Genomic DNA, 24,546 nt, shown 5'->3' on the forward strand with positions numbered 1-24,546 from the left:
CTTGTATATTACAATCCCAAGAGACTTCCTCATAAAAAACAACATCACGAATAATCATTACCTTCCCATTCAAAGGATTGTAAAGATGATAACCCTTTAAACTTACATCATAGCCGATGAAAATGAGTTTCTTGCTTCGATCATCAAGCTTGGTCCTTTTTTCTTCAGACACATGAGCATATGCAATACTCCCAAACATCTTGAAGTGACCAATCCCGGGCTATCTTCCATTCCATGCTTCTTGAGGCGTCTTGTCAAGCACACTTTTGGTTGGTGCTCGATTTGTCAAATAAACCGCACAAGCTACGGCCTCCGCCCAAAATTCCCTCGACATCTTCTTTGTCTTTGGCATGCTTTTTGCCATGTTCAAGATTGTCTGATTCTTCCTCTTCACCATGCCATTTTGTTGCAGTGTCCTTGGGACTGTTAACGGATGCAGATGCCTTTTTCATCACAAAATTGTTTGAACTCATTTGATGTGAATTCACCACATCGATCGGTTCTCATGGCCTTGAATGTAAGGTTGCTTTCATTCTCCACACGTGCCTTAAATCTCTTGAAGATTTCAAATACTTCTTATTTTTCCTTCAAAAAGTACACCCATGTTTTTCTAGAAAAATCATCAATAAAGAGAAGGAAATATTTACTTTTACCATGAGACTCTGATTTGGTCATTCCACACACATCGGTATAGATGAGTTCTAAAGGCTTCTTTGCTCTTGTCATAGACTCCTTCGAAAAACTACTTCGATGATGTTTGCCAAGCAAACACCTTTCACACACTTGGTTTGGCTTGTGAATGTGTGGTAAACCTCACACCATCTTCTTCTTCGACAAATCTTTTAGACTTCCAACATTGAGGTGCCCGAACCGTAGATGCCATAGCCAAGAGAGATCTTCATAACATGTCTTCAAGCATTTTGGAACATCATTACATATATTCAAAGGAAACATTCGGTTTTTGGTCATGGAGACTTTAGCAATAAGTCTCTCATGATTATCCCTCAAATACAAATAATTGTTTTTCATTTGAACTTCAAAACCTTTCTCTGACAATTGTCGTACACTCAATATATTATTTTTTTTACATTGGGAATGTAATAAACATTTGTGATATATTGATTTTCTCCAATTTTTAACCCAATGAGAATTTTACTTATTCCTTTGATGGTGGCCAAAGAATTGTCTCCAAAGGCAATATTACCTTTCTCCATCTCGTTCAACTCCACAAACATCTTGCATTTTCCACACATGTGATTCGAGGCTCCTATGTCAAGATACCACATACTATCTTAACTCTCTTCTTCTCCCTTTGAAACCATAAATAGTTTCATTCTCCTCTGTATAATTAGATTGCCCTTGATAGGCTTTTGATGTGCTAGCGATTGATCGGTCCTGATGCTTTTGATCAATCGAATCTATTTGAGATGAGTAACACTCATTCCATAATGTCCATATTTGTTACAATTATAACATTTTACCTGAGATTTATCTCTCCCAGACCTTCCACCACGTCTTCCACGACCTCGACCTCGACCTCCTCTTCCTCTTGAGGATTCAGACGAGTTTTGAGAAACATCGATGTTGGCTTCACCTCTTCCACCATGGCCTCGACCACCACGACCTCTTCCACGTCCATGACTATTCTCCTCCTTGATTTTGAGTTGGAGAAGTTGTTCAACGATCTCTATTTGCTCCATCCTCCTTTTCTTTTTCTCTTCATAGGCTTGTAACGAGCATATAAATTGTTCAATTGTCATGTTCTTGAGATCCTGTGTCTCCTCGATCGTTGTGGCAATAATCTTGAACTTTGTATTTAGGCTTCGTAGAACCTTCTCCATGACACGAACATCGATGATTTCTTCACCATCCCGTCTCAATTTGTTGACGACAGCCATTACTTTTGTGTGATATTCCGCTATCACCTCCGTCTCTTTCATTTTGTAAAGATTCAAACTCACCACGTAAGGTTTGCAACCGTAGCTTTTTCACACGATCGACTTCTCTATGAGTCGATTGGAGCTTGTCCCATGCCGCCTTTGACAACTCCGCATTGCCGATGGTCTCAAACATATCTTCGTCCACCGATTGATAAAAGATAAAAAGGGCCTTCCTGTCCTTCTTTCTTGTCTCCTTTAACGCATCTCTTTGTGCTTGATCGGCTCCAGCTTTTGTCTCTTATAAACTGTTCTCCACGATCTCCCACACGTCTTGTGCTCCAAGTAACGCTTTTATCTTGATGCTCCAATTGTCATAGTTGAGCTTGGTAAGTATTGGTAGTTGAAGTGAACCTATCCCACTGTTGGCCATTTTTCTCTCAATATTTTCTACTAGCTCTGATACCACTATGTTAGAAAAAAATGTAGAGGATAGATATGAAAAATGAGAGATATATTTTCCATTCAACTAAGCATGCCTTTATATAGGCTTACAAACATAATCATAGGAATGTCAATGGTTTAAAGCTATAAATGTCATCAAATGCTCATAACTCACATAACTCCTATAACTCAAAAATCACTATTGGTTACAAAAAACTAAAAGTCACAAAACCCAAAAGTCACACTAAATGCCACAAATAAAGTTTAATAATGACAAATTTTTCAACAGTAATAAAATAAGTTGCATGTGAAAAGATTATTTTTTCTAGAAAATAAATTAGACTTAAGTTTCTAGACTTTAGCATATGATTTGCAATTAATTCCATGGAATCCTAGAATGTTTGCATAATGGATTAAATAAGGATTCAATATCCTAGAACTCTTTTTGACTCTTGATTTTTAACTTTACTTGCCTTCTTTATCGTTTTAAACATTTTTACAACAAAAACTCGATTTTGAATCCTCAAATAAAATTGATTCAACTCTAGAATAACTAGGTAAATTAACATAAAAATTGGATCCTAAGTGGAATGATATTCAGACTCAACTAGCTTACATTATAACTTGACTCATGCACTTACGCTTTATTATCAAGATTTTGACGTCGTTACCGGGATCCTAGGAATGGTATTTTGCCTAATATTCATAAGAATTGATAGATTGTACTTTGATGAGTAATTATTTTGTCTTTTTTAAAAAAAGAGGTTTGGTTGTCTTCTGGTGTATGCCACATGACCATTCTAACCTTCTTCTTTTGTATCCCAAGATTGACAGGACCTTTAGAAGAAATCTAAGAGTTCAAACCAATCCCACCAGTGAGATGGCGGAAGATGTACCAAGGGCAATCTAAAATTACTTTCAATGAACCCTCCCAACAAATCAACCCCAAATCACAAACATGCCCATCAATGTAAACAACTTTGAACTTAAGTTGGGGTTGATTCAAATAGCAAGGGATATTGCGTTTCGAGGACAACCCACCGATAAACCTCACAAGAATTTATGATCTTTTATTGAAATATGCGGAACGATAAAAGTGAATGGTGTTACTATGATCAATTACTAAGATTGTTTTCTTTCTCTTTATAGGACTGGGCTAAAGATTGGTTAGAGACTATCCTGCTGGAGAGCATAACCACGTGGGATGAGTTGACACAAGCATTCCTAAAAAAACATTTTCCACTGGCTAAGACCACAAGTTTGAGAACGAAAATTGGCACATTTCACCAAACTGATGTTGAGCAATTATACGAAGCTTGGGAGAGGTACAAGGATCTCTTGAGAAAGTGCCTACAACACGGGTATCCGGGTTGACTACAAATCCATTTTTTCTACAATGGATTGACTAGCTCCACCAAATCGATCCTAGATGCTGCCATAGGAGGTTCTATTTTCTCTAAAACTGCCTAAGCTGCCCATACCTTCCTTGAGGATTTAATCAATACATCATATAATTGGCCATATGAAACAACATCTTCAAATGAGGTGGATGAGGTAAATGCTCTTAAAGCTCAAATGGCTCCTCTTACTAATGCTCTTTCTAAATTGACAGTAGGAGGCCAAGCTCAAGTGAATCCACCATCTATAGCATCTCTAGCAGCTATGGCTATGGAGGAAGCTAGTCAAAAGAAGTTGGAGCAAAATGAGATAGAGATGGTAAATTTTTAATAGAGGACACTATAAAGGCCATCAACAACAACTCCCAACTCACTATCACCCTAGTTTGATGAACCATGAAATTTTTTTTGATCCTAACAATAGGAATGTGTTATAGGCTCCTCCAGTTTTTTGTGTTGCAGGTCCATCCCACACTGAAAAGAAATCCCACCTAGAAGATTTGATGGTTGAGTTCATCAAGAGTCTAGAGGAAGGACTATCGCATTGATGAATACTGTACAAAGTCATGGCAAGACCATCCATAATGTTGAGGTACAAATAAGTCAAATAGCCACTTCTTGTCAAACAATGCAAAAGGGCAAATTCCTTAGTTGCCTCCAGAAGTACCCAAAAAAAGGAGTGCAAGGCCTTGAATTTGTGGAGTGGAAAAAATTTGTCCACACCGGTGATTAATGAGAAGGATGAGGCACAAGAGATGAATGAGACTACTAATGAGCCTATCCTAGAGAATGAACCTGAGGAGATCATGGAAGAAAAGGTAAATGATGAGAAAAGGGTAAAATAAGCAGATTGATCAGGTAAGTATTCTACCCCTTTACCTTTTGTTCCTAAGACTCTTCCATATCCTTAGAGGTTTCAGAAAAAGAAAATAGATTCCCAGTTCTTTAAATTCCTTGATTTGTTTAAGAAAGTTGCACATTAACATTCCATTTGATTAGGCTTTAAAGCAGGTGCCTGACTATGAAAAATTCGTGAAAGATATCTTATCTAAAAAGTAGAAGTCTGGGAAATATGAGATGGTTAGCTTGATAGAAGAGTGCAGTGTTGTGCAGCAAAAAAGTCGCCCCAAAAGCTCAAAGATTCAGGGTGTTTTACTATTCTCTACATTATTGGTTCTTTAAATGTTACTAGTTGGTGCTTCCATTAACTTAATGCCTTTATCTGTGTACAGGAAGATTGAAATTGGATAAGTACAACCTATCAAGATCTCATTATAGCTAGCCTATAGATCCTTGGCATATCCTGGAGGTATTGTCGAGGATCTTTTAGTTAAGGTTGACAAATTTATTTTCCCTACAGAATTTGTAGTCTTGGACATGGAGAAGGATTAAAAAATTCCTACAATTCTTGGAAGCCCATTCTTAGCAACTGGAAGGGCGCTCATTGATGTCCAATAAGGAAAGTTGACTCTAAGGGTGAATGATGAGAATGTTTTTTTTTTTAATATTTACAAGTCCTTGAGTCATCATGATGAGATTAGTACTTGCAATGTGATTGATGTGACTGATAGAATCATTTCTAAGCATGTTGAGGTTGTGCTTGCTACTGATTACTTAGAACAAAGCATATTAGATTTGGATTTTAAGGATGTGAATACTTTTTTTTTTTTTTTATGATATTGCTTTGTATGCTAAGTGGTTGGATAGTATGCAAATGTGTAGCAAAAAGTATAAACCTATGCCTCTTGTTTCTTTGCATGCTGTGAATGATGTGAATGTTGAGAAATCTATTTTAGACTTGAAACCATTACCTCCTCATTCGAAATATAAATTCTTAGGTGACTATTCTTACCCTATTATTATATCTTATGATTTGAATTCCATTGAGGAAGAAAAGTTGTTGAGAGTCTTGAGAAAGCATAAGTCTACTATTGGTTAGTTTATTGAGGATTTTAAAGGTATTAGTCCATGTATCCGTATACACAAAATTTTGATGGAAGATACATTTACGCCTTCAGTGGAACATAAAAGAAGACTTAAACCTACCATGAAGGAGATAGTTAAGAAAGAAGTGTGATGACTAAAATTTGGTGAACGCAATTATACAATGCATGTCTTAAATTATGCATTGGTTCTCATGTGTCGGTGGTCATACGTTGGAATGGAATGTATGCATTGATCTCATATGCAATGACCATGCGTTCCTGTCACAAGTTTTCTTGTGTTCTCGCCAAGTATAACGAGAACACAAGTTTCTCGGGTGATCCGAGGTCGAACTCAGGGACTTGTAGCTAAAGGGTATGCGGTAATGTGTTTGCGGCGAATGAATAAAAGAATGGTGAGGGTGATAAGCTATACACTACTCCTACTCCTAACTAACAGATTAAGCGACAGAAGTATGATTGAGAGGTAGAGACACGACAACTATTAACGCATAGTAAATGCATGGAAAATAGATGAAAAGGTGAGGATGTCTTCACTGCAACACTAAGCTTGACTGCAAGGGAAACCCTAGCCAATGCAAGCTATGCGATCATGCTATACATACTTGACGTAGACACATGCAATGTATATGCGATAGTTTCGAGAAGCCTATTTCTAAGCCTCTATATGACCGCATACCACCATATCCTACTTAAAGCCTATTTCTAAGCCACTATCTCTCAAGTAGCTCTAAATGGGTGTTGGGCACAACATAAAACAAGATAATCGCATGCGATGAAGATCCTAGATCATGTTAACTTAGTTCTTCTCAACTCATTCGATAAGTTTAGCTACTCATGCGTGCTAAGAGAGTGAACAGATGTAGAATAAGAACTACCATTGTCTAAATATAAAGTTGAAGTACAAAATAAAAACGCAAGAAGAGAATAAAGAGCCTGGTAGCAATCTCTTGCTTCCCAAGCTTTTACACTGTCTTTTCTACTCTTGTTCAAAAGATAGTCTCGCTCTCGTGAGAGTCAGCCCTTTTGTTCAAAAAGCTGAGTGTAGTTGTTATCGTTAGCGGCTTGTCAACTTAATTCGGATTCGACCGTCATCAGCTTTTTGTCCCATCGTGATTAATTATGCCTTTCACCCAGATGTGCCCACCAAGTTGCGGTGATTCTATGCAGCAATCCTTCTTGAGCAGATGTTTGCGAGCACAAATCACCACAAAGGCTTGCGGTAATGCTGCACTCGTTCGTTGATTTCTTGTGATCGTGCTTTTCGCCTTGCGTCAATACATATTCTGCATAAAAACACAAAAGTTAACTATTTCTATGTGATGAACGCATGTGATCGTAATGTTATGAATTTAATACTTTTTGGACGCAATCTAACATATTTTATCAACGCAAGCCAACATTGTTTAAGAACTTAGCACTGTATAACATGCATTTCTGCCCGTTATCACACCCCCAAATTTAAACAATGCTTGTCCTCAAGCATAAGCTAAAGATTTCCTTTAGAAAGTCGACCACAAATCTCTTTTCCTAGATTTCTCAAGGATACTTCATTCAAATCCTATACACCAAAATTTCCTTAATTCTTATTCAAGTCACCTCCTAAAATATTTCTAAGTTCTAGGGACCACAAGTTGAACCTTCAAAAGGACTTTACTAAATTCCAGGACATCGCATGATTTAGTTCAAAAAAACTTTTCCATCGGGGTGTCAAATGATTTTTATCCTTGCTTATTTTTTACATTATTATATTTTTATTTATTTATTTTTTTTTTTTTTGACCTTGTGCTTGTCCAAGTGCCTCGCCTTCGTTTTGGCTTGTTCTCAAGTGTGTCATGTGGACATCTAACTACGAGCAATGCGCTCTTTCTCAGACTAAACTCATACCTATTTGGCAGCGAAGTTGCGGTCATTTATTTATGCGTTGATCCTGGGGACTTACTTTCGTTTTGGCTTGCCCCCACGTATGTCATGCGGACATCTAACTACGGGTAAGTGCTTTTCACAACTTAACTCTTATCAACATGGGTACTCCCATTGCGTTGACAGTGCAGTTGTTATTCTCAAAAAAAAAAAAAATTCTCTTTCTTTTTTTTTCTTTCATAAAGCTAAAAATAGCAAGGTCGAAAGTAAATACTTCACCCCCAAATTTAAAATGTGAAAATGTCCTCATTGCCAAAAGATTGAAAGAAGTCATGCGACGTTCTTAGGAAGCTACGTAAAGAGAGTTTGAAAGAAAGCTAACAGACCTCTAACTTTTAGAAATATTTCATGAGGTGAATTTTCTAAGATTAAGTTGATTCTAGTATATATGAAAAAATAGAAGCATGTGTTTCATCATTGAAATCATAATTGGCAAAAAGATAGCATGCGGCGGCTGACTAAATTTATCAATGTTAAATGATTGCGATAATCAAAGAGGATGCGGTGATAAGATATTTAAAATTAAAATGCGATGCGAGAGTGCAGAATTTGGAATAAAGTTAAGGAAGAATACAACCCCCAAATTTGCGCTGTCACCTGCATCGTTTGTTGACGCATTCTGCTTTACGGCGATCTATCTTCTTTGGATTGGGGTGACAGAATAAAGTAGTTACGTCTTCGTGTAGCGCTTCTGCAATCGTTTGCCTCGATCGTTTGCATAGAAAACATTGAGAGGGTCAACTAATTTTTAAACAAAACAAAATCGTTTACCGCAATCGTTCAGCACGATCACAATTTTTTTTAAAGTAAAATGCAGGTAGATAAACAATAACAACACAGTGATGAAAGTTCATGAAGTATTGATGTAGAGAAAGGATATTCAAAAGAGTTACGTCCCTGATGAGGTTGATTCGCATAATGACTCAGGGACTGCTTATTCCAAGCTGGTCTTTTCACGTCCATGGTGGCTTTTTCCTCTTTTCTTTGTCCTCTGGGAGCTTGACTGCCTTAATTCGAAGCTTTTCCCTATGAATGTTCATTACAATCTCCCCCTTGTGCACATCAATTTGAGCGCGACCGGTTGAAAGGAATGGTCGTCCCAATATGATGGGTGCATCTTCGTCCGCTTTACAATTCAAAATGATAAAGTCTACCGACAAGATGAATTTTATCGATTGAGATTGCGACATTTTTCAACTCTTCTTCAGGATATATTTCGGGATCTGTCTGCAAGTAGGAGAGTATCTGTCGTGGGCGTGAGTGTGCCAATATTCAATTGTTTGAATATTGATAGCGGCATTACGTTTATACTCGCCCCAAGATCACATAATGCTTGGCCAATGTAGACCTCTTCAATGGAGCATGGTATCGTGAAGATTCCTGGGTCGCCCATTTTAGATGGGATCATCACATTTTGCATTGCGACCACTGTTGCGATCTTTTTTTCATCATTTTGTTTTTCCTTCCATCTTTGCGGAGCTGGTGGTGGCTGGACTTCTTCTATCTCATGTACTGGAGGCTTGAGGGTGGATGCAACTTTGGGGTTCATTTTCTTGGGCTTTTTCGAACTATTGGTCAACGGGTCTTCGGTTGTCACTGCATTCAAGTTGGTTGCGATGGGTTCCTCCCTTTCTTCCGCAGTCATGTTGTCGCTTAGCATGGAGACTACTAAGCATTGTTCCTTCCCAGTACCCCCAGCGTTACGAGGAAGCTCAGTTGAGCTCAGCAACTCTCTTTGTGGTCTATTTTTCAGCTTGTCTGCAATTTTTCCTAGTTGAATTTCGAGATTTCGAATGGACGTTGCTTGATTTTGAAGCGCTAATTCATTTTTCTCGATGTATTGCTTCAACAAGCTCTCTAAGGATGAAGATTGCGGTGTTTGTAAGCTGCTAGCTTGGTTATACGTTGGACCGTTTGTTTCTGGGAAAAATCTCGGTGGCCCTTCTCTCTGCGCCACTGGTTGGAAGTTTTGTTGTTAATTTTTTTATGCAAAATTTGGGTGGCTTCTCCATACGAGGTTGTATGTATCAGAATAGGGATTATTCTTTATGAAGCACACTGACTGCGGATTTCTTGGGCATTCCTCCATTGAATGAGCATCTCCGCAAATGACACAACTTGCGGTCATTTGAGCAATTGTGTTGACTTGCCCTTTCTTCGCTTCCGTGTTGTTAATTGCGATGCCTTGAATCAAACTCATCATCGCAGTCATCTGGTTTTGCAGGGATGTAATGGCCTCGTTGTTTGCGTCATTATCTTTTATGCTTAATCTCTTATCGCTCTCTCCAATCTTCGTGATTTTTAGAGATGCGATCGAGGATATTCTTAGCCTCTTCATATGTTTTGTCTAGCAGATCACTAGCAGCTGCCACATTGGCAGCGGTCTGCGAAGAGAGATTCAGTCCTTGGTAAAAAATCTCCATCTGCAGGTAGTTTGGTAAGCCATGTGGACAATCTCTTATCAGCCGCTTAAACCTCGCCCAAGCATCGCTAAGCGATTTGTCATCATCTTGTTCAAAATTTATTATTAATTTCCTTCTTTTGGCATTCTCGGTTGGTGGGAAATATTTCTTCATAAACTTTTCGACGACTTGTTCCCACGAAGTTATATCTCTCAGTTCGAGAGAATATGCCCATTTTCTTGCCTGATCACACAAAGAAAATGGAAACAAAGTTAGTCGAACTTCTTTAGTAGAGATAATCGGGAACACAAAAGTGTTGCAGATTTCTATGAAGCTCTGAAGGTGGGCATGCGGGTCCTCGCCACGCCACCCTCCAAACTGCCCAGCAGCCTAGATCATCTGCAACATTATTGGCTTCATTTCAAACATCGATCGATCTAACATTAGCCTCATGATTCCTGGAGAGAAATCATAGAGGTTGGGTGACGCATAGTCCCGAATGGGTCTATTGCGGTCATTCGCCAGAAGGATGGGGTTGGCCAATATATTATTCACGTTTGCGACCCTTGCTTCCGGTTGTTCCGCCATTCTTGGGGTTTTGTCTTGTTGTTGGCAGTTGTCTCTTAGTGTGCGTCGAAATGTTCTCTTAATCTTCGTAGTTCGCAAGAGATTGAGAGCTGCAAAGAAATCAGAAAAATTACCATTAGCACACTGATTTGCCGAAGTCCCCGACAACGACACCAAATACTTGATGCGTTATTTTATGAGGTGGAATTATGGATGAAATGCGATGATGAAAATGTGTTGAGCACTCATGTTTTCTCAGTGGAATCTAAGTGTAAACCCTACTGAGTTTCCTGGTAAGTCCAGGGTCGAACTCAGGGACTTGAAAAAACGGTATGCAGTGATAATTTTTCACGAAAACTTTGCGGTAACTGATAACTCATTAATTGTTTGGTTTGTTGTTTGCGGTAATAAAAATAAACAAATGTGGCCGAGTTTTGAAAAGAGTTGATAATATGGAAAATGCGATGAGTATGTGGTGAACGGGTTGAGAAGGGATTCGGCTAACACTTCCTAGGATGTGTTCATGCTATGCGACCATACAACATACATACAATAGTAAACCATCTCTCAATGCGAATGCTACGGCTTCTAATGCTAGAACACAAGCGATATATGTGATAAGTCTATAGGACCTACACATAAGCCTCAATTCTTATTTATGCGATGACAAAATGACACACACATAAATAAGGCGATCACATAATATCATACCTATCTCTAGGGTGCATGCGATGCAGGTTGACAAACAGAGCTTATCTCTAAGTCCCTATCTCTTACTTATGCAGATCTAATCTTGCTCTCTCGAGTCTAGATTCTAACCTAGCTCTCTCGAGTCTTTAGGTTCTTTCTTTAGACTCTCTCTTGAGTAGCTCTAAAGGGGTGTTGGACACAACATAAAACAAGATAATCACATGCGATGAAGATCCTAGGTCATGTTAACTTAGTTCTTCTCAACTCATTCGATAAGTTTAGCTACTCATGCGTGCTAAAAGATTGAATAGATGTAAAATAAGAGCTTCCACTGTCTAAATATAAAGTTGAAGTACAAAATAACAACGCAAAAAGAGAATAAAAAGCCTGGTAGCAATCTCTTGCTTCCCAAGCTTTTACACTATCTTTTCTACTCTTGTTCAAAAGATAGTCTCGCTCTCGCGAGAATGGCCCTCTCTCTGCTTTCTACGCCTCTAGGTTCTCTCTCGAGTTGCCCTGAGCGATCTTCCGGCGTCTCTTCTCTTCTCTCACTCCGCCTTAAAATAAAAAGGAAAACTATGGACAAGGCTAAACTATGAACTGGCTGAACTTCTTTCTGAAGGTTGCCTTTGGTATTTATAGAGCCTTCGGGGTGAAAGACGGCTCTCTCTTATGATTGAACAGATGGGATGGCTTTAATACTCTAACTGATGCACCGAATATTTGTCACCAAAAAACTGAGTGTAGTTGTTATTGTTAGTAGCTTGTCAACTTAATTCAGATTCAATCGTCATCAGCTTTCTATCTCATCATGATTAATTATGCCTTTCACCCAGATGCGCCCATCAAGTTTCGACGACTCTATGCGGAAATCCTTCTTGAGCAGATGTTTGCGAGCACAAATCACCGCAAAGCCTTGCAGTAATGCTGCGCTCGTCCGTTGATTTCTTGTGATCGTGCTTTTCGCTTTGCGTCAATGCATATTATGCATAAAAACACAAAAGTTAACTGTTTCTATGCGACGAACACATGCGACCGCAATGTTATGAACTTAATGCTTTTTGGACGCAATCTAACATATTTTATCAACACAAGCTAGCATTGTTTAAGAACTTAGCACTGTAATAACATGCATTTCTGCCCGTCATCAGGACACTTCATATACTTCTCTTTAAAGTACTTCTCAATCTTCGAATTCCATGCTTTTGGTGCTTGCTTTAAACTATAAAGTGCCTTCTTCAATCGAAGTACTTTATCTTCTTCACCCTTGACTTTATAACCCAATGGTTGTTCCACATAGACCACTTCCTCAAGAATTCTGTTCAAGAATGTCGATTTGACATCCATTTAATATATCTTCCAATGATTATGGGATGCCAAAGCAATAATCAAACGAATAGTTGAACAACAGGGGCAAATACCTCATCATAGTCGATGCCATGTCGTTGGCTACACCCTTTCACCACTAGTCTCGCCTTGTGCCTCTCAACATCACTATTGACTTTTCTCTTTGTCTTGTATACCCACTTCACTCCGATCGGTTTGTGCCCTTTTGGAAGCTTGGTCAACTCCCATGTGCCATTTTTCTCATCGCTCAAATTTCTTCATCCATTGCATCCTTCCATTTCTTGCTTACAATGGCTTCTTGGAAACTAATAGGCTCACTATCACCAAAAAGACAATAGAGAATTATGTCATTTTGATTTTCATTTACCTCATTAAGTTCCCGTAGACTTCAAGTTCCTCTTGGGCCAATTTCGTTCTCCGAATCGCTAAATGAAGCTTCAGATGATGATCGATCGGTCGAATGAAGTGGCACTGGAATGGGCAAACCTTCACCCATTTCATCCCTGGTCGGCTCATTTTCATCGTCTTCTTCAAAATATAGAAGGAAATCATACTCCTCCTCTTGTATATTCCAATCCCAAGATGCTTCCTCATCAAAAACAACATCACGACTAATAATTACCTTCTCATTCAAAGAATTGTAAAGACGATAACCCTTTGAACTTGCATCACAGCCGATGAAGATGAGTTTTTCGCTTAGATCATCAAGCTTGGTCCTTTTTTCTTCCGACACATGAGCATATGCAACACTCCCAAACACCTTGAAGTGACCAATTCCGGGCTTTCTTCCATTCCATGCTTCTTGAGGCGTCTTGTCAAGCACACTTTTGGTTGGTGCTCGATTTGTCAAATAAATTGCACAAGCTATGGCCTCCGCCCAAAATTCCGTTGGCATCTTCTTTGTCTTTAGCATGCTTCTTGCCATGTTCAAGATTGTCCGATTCTTCCTCTCCACAACGCCATTTTATTGCGATGTCCTTGGGACTGTTAACGGATGTCGGATGCCTTTTTTATCACAAAATTGTTTGAACTCATCTGATGTAAATTCACCACCTCGATCGGTTCTCATGGCCTTGATTGTAAGGTTACTTTCATTCTCCACACGTGCCTTAAATCTCTTGAAAATTTCAAATACTTCTGATTTTTCCTTAAAAAACTACACCCATGTTTTTCTAGAAAAATCATCAATAAAGAGAAGGAAATATTTACTTTTACCATGAGACTGGTTTGATCATTCCACACACATCGGCATGGATTAGTTCTAGAGGCTTCTTTGCTCTTGTCATAGACTCCTTCGGAAAACTACTTTAATGATGTTTGCCAAGCAAACACCCTTCACACACTTGGTTTGGCTTGTGAATGTGTGGTAAACCTCGCACCATCTTCTTCTTCGATAAATCTTCTAAACTTCCAAAATTGAAATGGTAGATGTCATAGCCAAGAGAGATCTTCATAACACGTCTTCAAGCATTTTGGAACATCATTACATATATTCAAAGGAAACATTCAGTTTTTGGTCATGGAGACTTTAGCAATAAGTCTCATGATTATCCCTCAAATACGAACAATTGTTTTTCATTTGAACATAAAAACCTTTCTCTAACAATTGTCCTACACTCAATATATTATTTTTTACATTGGGAATGTAATAAATATTTGTGATATATTGATTTTCTCAATTTTTTAACCGAATGAGAATTTTACCTATTCTTTTGATGGCAGCCAAAGAATTGTCTCCAAAGGCTATATTACCTTTCTCCATCTCGTTCAACTCCACAAACATCTCACGTTTTCCACACATGTGATTCAAGGCTCCTATGTCAAGATACCACATACTATCTTGACTCTCTTCTTCTCCCTTTGAAACCATAAATAAGGTTCCATTCTCCTCTACATAATTGGATTGCCCTTGATGGGCTTTTGATGTGCTAGCGGTTGATCGGTCTTGATGCTTTCGATCAATCGACTCTGTTTGAGATGAGTAACACTCATTCGCATAATATCCATATTTGTTTCAATTATAACATTTTACTTGAGATTTATCTCTCCCGGACCTTCCACCACGTCTTCCACGACCTCGACCTCCTCTTCCTCTTGAGGATTCAGACGAGTTTTGAGAAACATCAGTGTTAGCTTCACTTCTTCCACCATGGCCTCAACCACCACGACCTCTTCCACGTCCACGACTATTCTCCTCTTTGATTTTGAGTTGGAGAAGTTGTTCAACGGTCTCTATATGCTCCATCCTCTTTTTCTTTTTTTCCTCATAGGCTTGTAACGAGCATATAAATTGTTCAATTGTCATGTTCTCGAGATCCTATGTCTCCTCGATCGTCGTGGCGATAATCTCGAACTTTGTATTTAGGCTTCGTAGAACCTTCTCCATGACACGAACATCGGTGATTTCTTCACCATTCTGTCTTCATTGGTTGACGACAGCCATTACTTTTGTGCGATATTTCGCTATCACCTCCATCTCCTTCATTTGTAAAGATTCAAACTCACCACGTAAGGTTTGCAACTGTACCTTTTTCACACAATCGGCTCCTCTATGAGTCGAGTGGAGCTTGTCCCATGCCGCCTTTGACGTCTTCGCATAGGCGATAGTCTCAAACGTTTCTTCGTCCAACGATTTATACAAGATATAAAGGGCCTTCTTGTCCTTCTTTCTTGTCTCCTTTAACGCATCTCTTTGCGCTTGATTGGCTCCAGCTTCTGTCTCTTGGAAACCGTTCTCCATGATCTCCCACACATCTTGTGCTCCTAGTAACGCTTTTATCTTGATGCTCCAATTGTCATAGTTGAGCTTGGTAAGCATTGGTAATTGAAGTGAACTTATCCCACCGTTGGCCATTTTTCTCAATATTTTCTACTAGCTTTGATACCACTATGTTAGGAAAAAAAAACGTGGGGGACAAATATGAAAAATGAGAGATATATTTTCCATTCAACTAAGCATGCCTTTATATAGGCTTACAAACATAACCATAGGAATGTCAATGGTTACAAAAATCTCATAACTCACATAACTTTTATAACTTAAAAATCACTATTGGTTACAAAAAACTAAAAGTTACAAAACCCAAAAGTCACACTAAATACCACAAATAAAGCTTAATAATGACAAACGTTTCCACAACCATTGCATGTGATAAGATGTCTACTTATTCTAGCATGTACTTGATTTGAACAGAAAATTTTGTTTATGCTAATGAATTGATGCACGCGATTATTCTCTTAGTACTCTGATCGAATGATTGTTTCTTTTGTTGTGTAGTATCCAGAAATTTTGTCTCGGCTCTGAACAAGTTTGTTGCTGATCTTTATTCTCCAAATCATTCAGTTTTCGAGTATCATGTCTATGAATTCTTCATGGTATGATTATGTTTCTTTGTCCGTTGGGGCTTCCTTTTGATTATTAATATCTGGGAAAAGTCTAATATGCATTAGTCTGATTTAGACTTCCATTTTCTGTTTCAGATATCGAAGTGCTCTCGTGATGAAGGTACAACTTTTGAGGATACTTTTAATCACTTTTCATCCGATCAAGATGGCTTTATAAATATACAATGCTTATTGTTCTTCCTGAGTGGAGTCATGCCTTTGACTGATTGATGGTTGCATGTGGTTCTGAGATCTTTATTACTTTTTTCCATTTTATAAATAGTTTTTTACTATTTCAAAGGTTTCCATGTTGAATGAGTATGAATGATAAGGAAGCATAAGCGTCAAGTGGTTAGTTTCATGACCTTTTCTTAGTTTGATAATTGGACCTTCGAGTATTTTTTTTAATGTCTTTGAGTATCGATCCAGTTTGTGTGCGTTTTTACTATTCTTACATTTGTGTTAGTGCATACGTATTACAAAATAGTATCTTGTAATTTGTTCTTGACGTTTATCTTTGAAAAAAATATACTTAGGAATATTACTGATATTTTAGTGAGAATTTCAAAAGGAAAATGGTTTGAGATCATGTTATCAATATGTTCAAAGTATGAGTCTTCTTTTGGGTTATATAATTGGCTTTAATAAAAAAAGGTTTAAATTTTAGTATAGAAAAGGTATTTGAATACCAATGGCTTTTAAACATTTATACTGAAAGAAGGTATTCTGGGGTAGCCTTGATTTGCTTTGACGCTTTTGTCTAATCTTGGCCATTGAATTTGGTTTTACACCCTGTGCTTTTAGAAAACAATTCAATGTAATGTTTTGAGAAATTTCTGTGAAACAATCTTAAACTTGTTCTCAATTGTGCGGTCTCTTCGACTGAGGGCATAAAATGAATAATTTGCTTCGAGTGAAGGTATTCTGCGGTAACCTTGATTTGTTTCCATGTGTGTTATATTTGGTTGTAATAGAAGAACAGTAGGAAGTCAAAATCCAGTAGCTTGTTTTCATGGTGTGAATTTCTTTTTCCCATTGAGATACTTTCTTTTTGGCTTGTTTATTTGTATAAATGTTTGTTCATGTTTGTTTTTAGAGAAATGCAAACATTGATGAGGGTTATATGTTTCTTGTTTATGTATTTTGCTGCAACTGAGAAGACCAACTATCGTGGCCAACACAAAAGTAAGCCTCCCCATTCTCATTCTCTAAATTTACTTTTGTAATGTCTTTCAAATTTTTTCTATAAATGAATTGATATGGCTTTCCTACAATTGTAGTAGTCATATATTTGTTTTTGGATTGATAATTAGTGTGTTAGAAGACTTGAATGATTGTATTGAAAATAATATTGGTGATAAATTGTCTATAATTCTAATATTGAAATATGTGGCTTATGAAGAGTTTTGTTGTTTATAAGTTTATGGCTTCGTGTTTTTAGTTTTGTCTTTGGCTTTAACATCAAATTCCTAATTTCATACTTGGGTTGTTAAATTGTTTATGGTTTCTATTGATAATAATAGTTGTTTGATAGTCATTGGTTTGTTGAAAAAAAGAGTTGTTAGGTAAATGTCTTTGTTAGTGAGTTTGGTTATGGTTGATAGTCATATTGTTTTTGGATTTATAATTAGTGTGCTAAAAGACTTTAATAAATGTATTGAAAATAATGTTGGCCATAAGTTGTCTTTAATTTTGATATTGGAAAAATGTGAGTTATAAATAGTTTTGTTGTTGATAAGTTTATGGCTTCATGTTTTTAAATAATCTATTCAACATTTGCAATGATGTTTACCTTTTAATCGTAGTTTTCAATATACTAAAAAAGTAATTTTTTTTTTTTTTTTTTTTGTGGGAAAACCTCCATATTTCAGGATTTTGTTGGTATGACAAGATTCAATTGTGTAATTATTTTAGTTTTGTTCTTTTTTTGCTGGATGTATATATATGACCCTCAAAAGTAGACAACTAACTCTCTAAATCTTTAAACTTTAGAGCTTTATGTATATATTTGTCAATATAACTTGTTGATAGGTTAATTAAACAATTTGTCAATTTCTTTCTTGTGAATTATTAATTATTGTTTAAAGTTGAGTTGTATATACAATAGCAATTAATATTTTATTTTGTGCATGTACCGATAAAATAAAACCATTACTGATTTGCACTGCGTAAGCAAAAAAAGGGTATTTGTATTTTTATTTTTTCAATAACAAAATCATGACAGACATTTAATAACAGATAGTTATTGATAAAAAATATGTGAAAACCAACATTAAAGATGATGTTCAATGCCAATTGAAAAATGCCATTGAAATCTTGGTCATCTATAATGTCGATTTTAAACCGACATTAAAGGCAATCGACATTAAAGATATTTTATAACACGATCTTCGATGTCAGTTGTCAATCGATATTGTACCCATATAATGTCAATTTTAAACCGACATTGAAACCCAGTTTTGTAGTAGCGAATGAAAGTCTTGAAGATGAGGAGGTTGATTTACACGAATCGAGTGACGAACTAGGATAACGATGTTGGTTCAAATTTTGTAGTGGAGATAGATGTTGATGTCAAGGTAAGAAACACAAACACGAATACGACAGGATACAACAATACGTCAATATCTTAAATACTAGGACACGAATACATTGGGGATACACTATTATTTTAATTAATTTTTTAGAATATATGTACATTTAACATAAAATACTAAATGAACTACACTAAAAAAACATAAAATTTCTAACTGTCGAGTTAATATAAGAGTTTCAACATTGAAGATAGGAAAACAAAAAAACATGAAAAGAAAAATATATTGGATCCCTGGTAAACGACAATAGCTTAAAAAAAATAAAACAGGTAAAAGGATTTGAAGATGGAAGGGTAAACGGCGTACTGATATGATAGTAGCTGAAAAGAATAAAATGGATGAGTGGGTAAAAGGCAGTGGCCAGTGGCTAAAAAAATAAAATGGTTTTTGATGATGGATGGGTAAACAGTAGTAGGCAGTAGCTAAAAAAAACATACTTGATATTTGATAATATCGATGGCAAGCAAAAACCAACAAGCAGTGTTGGCTTGGCAGCAACTTCTTCTCCGGTGTGAAGAACTGGGAAGGCATCGTTTGTGCTACCACTGCTCGTTTTCATGAAGTGCAAGACAAGGTGGGGGATGATTTTTTTTATATTTTTGGAAAAGGAAGTTAATGGGCTTTAAATTTGGGCCCAAATTTTAAACATCTTTCTTCTTTATTTTTTTTTTCAGCGTGTCCCAGCGTCTCCGAAATTCAAAAAAATAAAAAATAAAAAAAAGCAAATTGGAGTGTCGGACACGTGTCCAGACGAATCCATGTCCAACAAGTGTCCGACACTGATATCACCTCTCATATGAAGTGTCCGTGCTTCATAGATGTCGGGTGAGCAGGGATAGAAGCTGAGTAAGTTGAGAGATGGGTGGGGGATAAATTGAAAAAGCATCATTGAAATTCGATGTGGGTTTGAGGGAGTAGAGACGAGGGCTGGTGGGTCATGTTTAGGAAATAGGGAATTGGAAGGACCAATAAAGAAAGTTTGTGAATTAGATAAAGAAGTATGGAAAGAGGAGATATTGGAAAAACATTCGATGCTCCAAAAAAAATGATGAGAAATACGTGACTATTTAGAGATAGGATCCCAACAACCAAGGCCTCTATGTTCATTTCCATAACCAAGGAAACAACATAAATAGACACGAGGTTCAAGTTTTGTATGCTCATGAGGATGTAGAAGAACAAAAAAAGTACAACCAAAAACCTTAAGGTGAGAGTATGAAGGAGCACTATCGTAGAAATGTTCAAAAAGACAGATATTTTGAATAACAGATGATGGAAGACGATTGATGATGTAAAAAGAAGCGAGAACAGCCTCACTCCAAAACTTTTCAAGACAAAATGACAGATAAGTTGGGCACAAACAAAATCCAAAATATGGCTCAACTATTTTGTTGAGAGGTGTGAGGGCATGGACATTGAACAAGAGTGTTCTGTTGGCTTTATCCAAGTAAATCGAGAATAATCATCCATGAATAAGACGAAATATTGATAGTCATTGACAGTGGGAGTGGGAGCAAGACCCCAAATATCATAATGAATTAGCCCAAAAGGTCACAAGAAGATAATGAAGTCGAAAAAGATAATGCAGACTGTTTCGCAAGTTTACAATTAAAACAGTGAAAACAATCAAATTTTGAAACATTATTTAAATTGCCAAGAGAAACTAACTTGCAAAGTTTTTCAGAGGAAGCATGACTTAGAATCATTGACAGACACAGAAAGGTCTGTCATTGATTCTACATAAAGGTTGTCTGTAGAAACTTGCATGGCCTAGGATACTTCTGACATCTTTTACAGTTGTGGGGCTACGGAGCTTTGTGATAAGCTCAACTTTAGCCTTGTCCACCTTTAGCTCTTATTTTGATATTTTATACCTCAATACGATTCCTTTCATCACCATAAAGTGACATTTTCCCATTTTAAACCAGATTGGTTTCCTTGCAGTGCTCCAATACCTACTCCAAATTCTTTAAATAGTTGTAGAAAGTTTTGCCATGCTCCGAAATATCATCCATAAAAATCTCGACCGTTCGCTCTATCAAGTTAGAAAATACCACAATGATGCATTGTTGAAATGTTGCTGGCGCATTGCATAGCCCAAAAAACATTTGTCGAAAGGCAAAGGTGTCATAAAGGCATGTGAACGTTGTCTTACTCTAATCCTCTGGCACAATCGTGATTTGATTATATCCCGAATACCCATCAAGGAAACAATAGTATTCTTTGCAAGCAAACTGATCTAACATTTGGTCTATGAAAGACAACGGAAAGTGATCCTTCTTCCTAATCTTGTTAAGCTTGTAGTAGCCCATGCAGACCCACTACCTTGTTACTATTGGCATCGAGATGAGCTCGTTGTTCTCATTCGTCACTACAGTCACTTTGCCTTTTTTTGATACACACTATACGAGACTTAATCCATGTACTATCTGAAATGGGTAGATCACTCCGACGTTTAGCCACTTGATAGGACAACTTCTTTCATACTTGGATTTAGTTGCCTTGACTCTCAACTGAATTCTTCGCTTCTTCTTCCAAGTTGATTGGATGCATACAAAAGGAGAGACTGATTCCTTGATGCCAACTATAATCCAACCAATCGCTTGCTTGCACTTAACTAGAATTATCAGCAACAAATTTTCATCTTGTTTCGTTAGCTCAATAGCAATGATTACTGGTAATGTGTTATCTTGACTTAGATATGCATATTTTAAATGTGTTGGTAGTGGCTTCAGTTCGAGCTCAGGTAGTTCAATTAGCGATGGCTTGAGTGGTTTTGATATTTCACGATCTGCTACTGGAATTGCTATTCCTGCTACTGCATCAACCTGTTTTGTTTCTTCAATTTTCTCTAGTACTTCTTCTTCCCCTTCCTCCTACTCCTCCTTATGCGTCATGTCCTGCATAGTTGAAAACAAAGAATCAATAGCATCAACAAAAGAACATTCATCTAAATCTCCTTGAGATTTTAGTGCATTTAGGGTGGAGAAGAGAAAGAGAAGGAAGATAGATTTCATGATGAGGTTTTTCATCTTGTGATCGTCCTCTGAATCAAAATAAAGAAAGGGAAGATTGAAAATGCGTTAGGGCTGAAGAAACTTGATGGGCGGCGGTAGATTGAAAATGTGTTAGGGCTGAATGTGTTAGCTGATGGCCGTCTGATCTTCACGATGGCGAAAAATCAATTCTAAAGAGGAATTGAAATTTGAAGCCCAAAACAACGTTTTGGACCTCAACATAGAGCCAAACGGTTTTGGGGCATTTCTTGTTGGGCTTTTCAAATCATTAATAGTCGGAATATTCAAGCATATACCAGCAATTACACTATCATTTGGAGAATGAGTAAACTATAGAATTCTTTTAAGATATGGCAAATTACGTGACACACACGTAGATCGTTTTCCATTAATACTAAAATACTTTCACCAGCCTTTTTACAACACTGTAATTAATTCTGCATATTTCTTAATTACATTATAATTAATTTATCAAATTTATAATGCGTACACTATTGATTTCTTTTTTGAGATTTTTTTCAATGGAAACTAAGTACCTCTTTTCGCGAAAAATATGACATAAATTTTGTGATTTAATTAGAAAATAATTAAAATTTGTATCACAACTATCTTCTATCTCCAAAAAAAAATCTTTTGAATTTTTCTAAATCCTTTTCTAAAGGAACTTTTTATGTTTATATTGTACTTTTTCTTGATCTAACTAAATCATCTATTTTTAAATTGTTTATATGATTATCTTATTTTGGATTTTTGAATTTTATATTATATTAGTTTTCCTAACTTTTTATATTTATATTAGATTTTCTATTAATCATAACTAAAACATACGTTTTTTTAAATTGTTTTTAATGTTATCTTTATTATAAATTTGCTTTAAACATGAAATATCATAAAACATCACATTTTTATTAATTAGTCTTATTTTAAAATTTTGAATCATATCATTTTTTGTTTTAAAGATTCCATTGGGACCAATAGCAAAAATAGAAATTTCATTTTAGTTACATTACAACTAATTATGCTATTTGTAGATTTTTTAAGCATGAATCTTGATTTTCTATAAAATTATCTCCTTACACTTTTCAAATTTTAAAATTCAAATGTATTTTTTTTTTCGAATATTATATCTTATCTTATCTTCAATTTCAAATTTTATCTTATCTATTTTTGTTTTCAATTTTCATCTTTTTTTGCTGATTTTATTTTTTGTTCTCAATTTACAACTAGTCTACTTTGGAGCTTGACTTAATCGATCAAATCCACTGGTGCATAGATGAAATGCTCGCCATCAAGCAAGAGTTCAAGATGCAAAGTCTCATCTTTTCAAAGTGATTCCTATCGAGCCCTTGTAAAAAGGTAGGCCAAGTGTTGGTATTAACAAATTTGTTTTGAGGGTCTTAAACCCACCTTGACAGATTCGATCAAGGAAGTATGTCGTCGAATATTGTTTGTTTCTCTTACATTCATGAGATCTCCATAATTTTCATCAACACCACATCATAATTGATTAGTAATTTCAATTAACAATTTTTTAATTGGAATTTTCATACTCCAAACTTTCAAAAGTGATTATTTTTTTTGTCTAAAACAAGAAAAAATATTGTTACAAAACTATTGGATAAGTTTAAACACGATTTGGATAGTTTGGCTAATTGATTTTCAGTTGCAATATATTTGTTTTTAAGTTTAATGTATTTGTTGGAGATTAATTATAATGTATTTGTAAGTCACGTAAATATCTCATTGTAAGTTTCCCAAAAAAACTTTCAAAAGACCTTTTAGACTACAAAACCTTTATTCTTTTATCATACATCTTTATTTTCTCCTAAAATATCTCCCCTATTTTAAATCATAATATCACATTGTTATTTGTTTTTTCAAATATCAAAACTAAACCATTTTTTTTTCAAATATCATTTTATTTGTTTGCTTTGTTTTTTTTTTCAATCTTTTTTCAACTTATTTAATGTTTTTACATTTTGATTTTTTTAATTAGTTTGAAGAATTTATACAATCAAATATAAGTTTTTTTTAGTTAGTTTGAAATTTTAGAGTGAAGAGTGAAGACAAGTTAATCGCATTTAAAGTAGTAGAGTATAAGAGATTATGGCTGTGATGATAGATTCAGAGACAGTGATTCTATCCACGACAACACCATTGTTAGGGATTGAAGTTGGTGATGAAGCCTGTGTCAAAGTAGTTGAGATGGAAGAAGATGAAACTGGAGTGATCACTAATGGCTCTGAAGTAGCAAAGGCGGTAGAGAAGGAGCCGAAGTCGAAGTTGATGGTGAAGTTTTGGTAGAAAAAGACGGAGCCATGCTCAACAAAGCAAGGAATGAAGACAAAATTGAAGTTGGAGGTGTTGTCACTATTGGTAAATGAGTCGATTTTGGAGAGAAAAATGGCAGCAACTTGGTTGGAGAAAAAGTCGGTGCGATGCTTAAATTCTGGCCAACCAATAGTCTCTTGATGTTTGTTTTAATTATAGTGTAATTATGAATAGTTCTTAATAAGTCAATTGAAGGTAGTTTAGACTTTAACAAATTCGTTTATTTTCTTATTTTTAATTCATTTTGCCATTTTTACGAATGACATGTTGATTTATCATTTTTACAAGGGAAAAGTTAAAATTTTCTATTCTTCTTGTTAACCCTTAATTTTAAAATCACATAGGAATTTAAGCTTGGATTGCGCGGCTAGATTTATTGATTTAAATTGTCCGTCGAGTAATATATCTTTCTTGATGGGCATTGCCCATCAAGAAGTGTTTTTCTTGACCTTTTTCTGCCATCAAAGAATTCAAAAATTAAAATTCATTATTCAGATAGAGGTTACTTTTTTTTTTTTTTTAATGTCAAGAAAGGTATTTCTCTTGATATTCATGCATGTAAAGTTAAATATAAACTTTTATTGTATCAAGAAAGGTATTTTTCTTGATGGGCTTTTGTCATGACCACGAAAA

General features: G+C 36.1%; 1 long non-coding RNA gene across 1 annotated transcript; it reads left to right on the forward strand.

Moving 5' to 3' along the window:
* Positions 1-15,840: 15,840 nt before the first annotated feature.
* LOC120082695 lies at positions 15,841-17,929 on the forward strand. Its single transcript, XR_005483247.1, has 4 exons — positions 15,841-15,965; positions 16,071-16,095; positions 17,135-17,159; positions 17,846-17,929. It is a non-coding gene; the product is annotated as an uncharacterized LOC120082695 (long non-coding RNA).
* Positions 17,930-24,546: the final 6,617 nt, after the last annotated feature.

The sequence above is a fragment of the Benincasa hispida genome, chromosome 8 (assembly GCF_009727055.1).
Source record: "Benincasa hispida cultivar B227 chromosome 8, ASM972705v1, whole genome shotgun sequence".
NCBI classification, from domain to species: Eukaryota; Viridiplantae; Streptophyta; class Magnoliopsida; order Cucurbitales; family Cucurbitaceae; genus Benincasa; species Benincasa hispida.